The sequence below is a fragment of the Castor canadensis genome, chromosome 2 (assembly GCF_047511655.1).
Source record: "Castor canadensis chromosome 2, mCasCan1.hap1v2, whole genome shotgun sequence".
Classification (NCBI taxonomy): Eukaryota; Metazoa; Chordata; class Mammalia; order Rodentia; family Castoridae; genus Castor; species Castor canadensis.
Window position 1 is genome coordinate 106238327 of NC_133387.1, and position 5850 is coordinate 106244176.

Sequence of the window (5850 nt, forward strand, 5' to 3'; positions counted from 1 at the left end):
AAGATACATATATACATATATATATATATATATATATATATATATATATATATATATATATATATATACATATATATATATATATATATATATATATATATGTAAAGTTTCTACCATAATCTGAGGAACAAATTGTACTGCAATCCTATATGTCCATTCTTGACATGTCCAAAGGCCCCCTGTACCTACTGGTTCTCTGGCCAGGCTAGGTCCTTTCCATATCCTAGGTCACAGGGGTTTCTGCATTCCTAAGACGTCATGTGGCTGATTTATGTTATGGTCTGCTACAAATCCCCACTCTGTGTTGGAGCCTCTATCTGCCATAAGAGAAATGGGACATTGATATTCATTCTTGAGCTACTTCCTGCTGAGAGGCGGTAAAGAAGGGCCACTTCAGGAGTCAGAGAATCAAATCCTGGGAGTGTCCAATGGTCCACGGTAGTAAGAATGGGTGTGGAGTAACATTTGGAGTTTGATGGATTCTAGATGAGAAGGAAAGAGATATACAAGAAGGTTAAAGAGGCATGGACAAAAGCACATGACATCTTTGGTAGCAACAATGGATCCCAGGAGAGGGTAAATCCTTGAGAACCTGCTGCAAGCCAAATGTTGTTTGCACCCATCCCATGTTTGTACAAGGACATGGGTGATTTTTCTAATGTTCGTGGTAATATTTGTTACCACTTGTCCATTGTTATCAATTTGAAGGCAACGGTCTGAATGGTTGAATTTGCCACATACACCCCCTCTCCTCAACTAAGAAGGTAACATAAGGCCAAGGGGTTTTGATATATAATGGTGCACATTTGGGTCCTTGGCCAGCAGTTCTAATGCAGCAGCAGTCTGGTTGGTGATAATTTCTTCCACTGCTTGTAACCTAATGATTCAATTGAGCATGTAAATGGGAGTCCAGTAACTCCAACTCCCATCTTTTGCCCTAGGGGCTGGCCCATAGGTCTCAATTTTCCTCTGGGGAGAGCATTTGTCTTCTCCCCACCTCTGATTTCCTCCTATGGTAAGACTTCCCTTTGCTCTGGTCCCCAGGTTTTCAAAAAGAGGGACTCCCCATTGTTCTCGTGAGTTGGGTAAATGGAAAACCCTGTAGTAAAACTTCCTTTCCAAGTGGAAGGGAGTCTGGAGTAGCCACATTTTCCATTTATCCAGAGTAACCCATCTGGCCTTTTCCACCACCCTGGGGTGGTGCTAGTGAGGTTATCCTAATATTTGCCAGTCTCAGGGATACCTCAAAATAGATTTGCCTTGTTAGTTGTAGAGCCATTTAAGAGGCTGTGGTTGGTTAGAGATTTGTGGCATTCAGAGCCATATTGGGTGGGGATGATGCCCAGTACCAGGTATGCTTTTTAGGTCGCCAGGGTACATTTGTCTCATTGTAGGAGAATACTCTTTTACAAGGGGTCTTTCCCACCCATGTATCATATGTGGGCGCAGTTCTTTTGAGACATTCCTCCTTGATCACTTCTGATGTGAGAGTCCAGGATTGGGGATGGTCACTCTCCCTGGTAATTATAGAGTGATTCCATATTGAAGTTAGTAAGCATTTAAACTAGACCCTTTCCAAGGCTGCTCCTTACTCATAAGGGCACCTCTGCATATCCAAGAAATTGAGACATTTAGTTCTCTGCTGATTTTTCTCTGCCAAGTCTATGAAGAGATTCCTTTCTATTGCTGGGAGCTCTAACGCTCTCCCTATCTTGCCCCTGAGTTCATTGTATAAACCAGGGCCTCGAGTGGCCATTCGCTTTAGTTGAGGTGAGATTTTTTTTACTGTCCCCTTAACAATTTGTTCGCAGGCTAAGTCCTGGACTCCTCTACCATCTGACACCCCCAACTGTCCCAGATAAGTCCAACAGCCCCATTCTTCCAACATCCCATTGCAAATAAAGCCTGCTTTGTTTCTGAAACTCCGGGACTTCTGGTACCACTTACTGGAGTGTATGCAAACCTTAGAGGTGTATTTGCCCAAGTATCATCCACTTGGTTGTTTCATATAGGATGTAAAGTAAGAACATCTGGGGCCCCAAACATAGGTGGTTTCAAAACATTCACTACATGGGGGTGATTGGGTTATGGCCTCACTAAAAGTAAGAGTTCAAGTTTGTAGAGGAGTTGTGGTGAGACTCCTGGTTATCTACCTAAGAATGTAAAGTCCCAGGGCAGAAGGCTGACAAGGTCACTTATCCCGAGGGGCCTTCTTGAAAAGGAGTTGGAGGTCCTCTAGAGGCTCACAGGAGTACTGCACTTCCTCTGAGTTTGAGTCTTGAGGAGATGAGTCTTTTGAGGGGTTCCTTCACTTAACTCTGGAGATGTGGATCCACAATTCCAGTCCAGCCCCTTGGACTCCTGTTGGGGGTGGAAGGAAGGGAAGGATGTGGCCCCTCCCATGGGGGCTCCAAAGGCTCCCTGGATAAGTGAGGAATTTTAACAAGCACCAAATCACCAGGGCAAAAGGGTGGAGGTGAAGATGAGGGAGCATGAGAGATGCCTGGTGTAACTCAGGGTTTGATGGACCTTAGCTAGCTTGGTGATATGGGAGGTAAGTCTAGGTTTTTCACAGTCCAGAATGAGGTCATTGATGAGAAGTGGATGGCCATAAAGAGTCTCAAAAGGGGTGATACCCAGTTTGCCTGGGGTGTTTCTGAGGTGGAGGAGAACCAAGGGCAGTAGTCTGGGACAGGGAAGATATGTTTCCTGGGTCAGTTTGGATAGGTGGAGCTTGAGTAACCATTGGCCTGTTCCACCTTCCCTGAGGACTGGGGTTTCCAAGCACAGTGGAAGTGATATTTTATGTGTAGGGCCTTGGATACCGCCTGAGTCACTTTGGCTCAGAATGCTGGGCCATTGTCATCCTGGAGGGTGTGAGGGAGACCGAATTGGGGAATTATTACATGAATTAGAACGTTGACCACTTTCGAGGCCTTTTCTGTGGAGGAAGGAAAAGCCTCAACCCACCCTGTAAAGGTGTTCACTAGGTGTTCACTGTAAAGGTGTTCACATGGGAGTGAGGACTCGCTAGCAAGTGGGTGAAATCAATTTGCCAGTCCCTCTGGGATAGGAGCCTTGCCTTTGAGTCCCGGCAGGTGGGGGGTGTTGGTTCCAAGGATTATTATGCTGACAGCTCTCACATCCACTATAATGTCTCATAGGGTCCCCTTAATTCTTACAACATCTAACATGTGTTTGAAGAAATCAGGGTGTTTTCTACTTCCAAGTGATAGGTTTGATGTAATGTTTTGAGGACCTTCCACTGTAGTCTCTGGGTTAAGAGAAGCTTGTCCTCAGGGGAGACCCACCATCCTCAGTGGTCCAGGAGGTAGCAGTGACCCAAGACCATTTGGCCCTCATAAGGGAGGTAATGAGGTATCTTGGTCAGGAGAAGAGAATCTTCTTACAAAAGAGGACCCTGGATGTATGGTCATTGAACTGCCTCTTTTGTGGCTCTGTCTGCTTTTTATTGCCCAGAGCTATGGGGTCATCAGACTTTTGGTGTTTTGGACAGTCTATAACATCCACTTGTTGGGGCAAGAGATCCACATCCAAAAGTTTTAAGATCATCTGATGATGATAAACCCAGAGGCAGTGAGCATTCCCTGTTTTCTCCAGATGGCTGTATTGGTGTGTGAGATCAGAAAGGCATATTCAGAGTCATTATAAATATTGACTCTTTTGCTCTGGGTGAGCTGTAAGGCTTTGATGAGAACAGGAAGTTCGGCTAATTGGGCGCTGGTGTTTGGGGGCTGGGGTTATGTTCAGAAGATTTGAGTGGACATGACTACTGTCACTCCAGGTTGTCACTCTCCATTATTAACTGAGGAGTAAAAAGGGTAAGATTTGGAACTGATATAGGCTTGCCTAATAGGTCAGGTCATGGGCTGTAATTATCAGACAAGACCTCCTCACAGGATTGACTGAGGACATCCCCCTTTGTGGGGAGGAGTGAAGCAGGGTTGAGTTTAGGGCAGGTTTTGAGGGTCACCTCCAGACAGTCCGGGAGCTGGGCCTAGTACTGAGTACTCAATTATGAGACAACCATAATCCTCCCTTAGAACTTAAGATGCCTCCCAGATGTGTGTGTGCAGGGTGTAAACAGTTAGAGGTTTTCCTAAAACAAATTTTTGAGTCCCTGGTATCAGCATGCTAACAGCAGCAATGGCCCTCATGCAGCTTGGCCATCCGTTAGCTACATTGTCTCGTTTCTTACTTAGATACCCCACAGGTTAAGGCGTCCTTCCTCAAAGTTGAGTGGTGATGCAATTGGCCAGCCCTCCTTTTTTGTAGACACATAGCTGGGAGTGTCTTGAGTCAGTAGACTTAAGGCCAGTGCTGAGCCAAGAGACTGTTTGAGCTTAAGAAAGGCATTTTGGCTTTCTTTGTCCCACTCCAGGAGGGACTGTAAATGTTGTTCAGTCTCTTACTGAAGGCAATATTGGGACAAGCAATCTCAGCATAGCTGGGAATCCAGATTCAACAGAATCCTGTGATTCCCAGAAAAGCTCTTAGTTGTTGAAGGGTTTTAGGGAAAGGATACTTTACAATATGGTGAAGTTGCTCTGGGCGTAGGGACCTAGTTTGTTTTTCAAGACCAACCTAAGGTATTTGACCTTAAGGCTACATAACTGAGCTTTTTCCCTGGAGACCTTATAGCCCCGAGTTGCCAGGAAATTTAATAGGGACTCTGTGGCCCTGGAAATAGTGGGTTCAGTTGGCCCAGAAAGGAGAAGATCATGTATGTATTGGAGTAAAGTAACCCCCTGGGAGTTTCAGTCCATTAAATCTTGTGCCATTATGTGGCCAAAAATGTGAGGGCTATCCTGAAACCCCTGGGGCAGGACTGTCCAAGTTAGTTGTCCTACCAGTTTTGTGAGATCCTCAAAAGCAAATAGTGGTTGGTTGTCAGGGTGGAGAGTCATACAGAAGAAGGCATCCTTTAAACCTAGAATTGAGTAGTATTGGGCATTGAGGGGAATCTGAAGCAGGAGAGTATAAGGATTAGGGACCATTGGGTGTAGGGGCCCTACAGTGAAATTGATGAGAAAGATGTCCTCTACCAACCTCCATTTATAGGGACACTTTTTGTACTGCTAGAATAGGGGAATTGTAGGGACTGGAGCACTAGACCAGTAGGCCCTATTATTTGAGGTTATTTGTGATAGGCAGGAGACACCTTGGCCTCTAACTTTTAAGAGATATTGTTTTTTGTGAGGGAACTGGAGAGGATCCTTTAGGTGATCCTGAACAGGACAAGCTTTTTTTGCCCTTCTGATGGTGGAACCATTTTTCCAGACTGACAGATACACTAGTTTCTAAATTATGGGCTTACAGAAATACTTTTCAGGGGAGAACAATATGTGGACCTTATGTTTGGACAGGAGGTTTTGGAGACTAGCAGAGACAAGTGACAGAAGTGGAGGTTTCACCCAGATCATGCCAAAGGCTGGGTAATATACTGCTCTTGGGGCTGGCCTGATATGTCCTGAAAACTGACTTTGTCATTAGACCTTCGACCTGGAGAGAAAGAAATGACAGAGAAGTGGGCTCTCTATTCAAAAGGAAGATGACCTTGTGTTTCTAACCATCAGGACTTCTGGGGCTGCTCGGTCTGGATATAAGGAACCAGAGCCTGGACAGGAGACCCCAGGATCTATCATTACATGGAATCATCTGGCATCTTCTCTGAATAGAGAAGGGGACAGTGTGACTTGCAATGATTGCCCTTACAGAGAGGGCAGGGTCCCAGAGGGGGTTGGGTTTGTCTCACAGGATGACTTCCTCATGGACACTCTTCGTTAAAGTGTCTTTCCTGTCTACAATGGTAGCAAGTCCTCATATTAG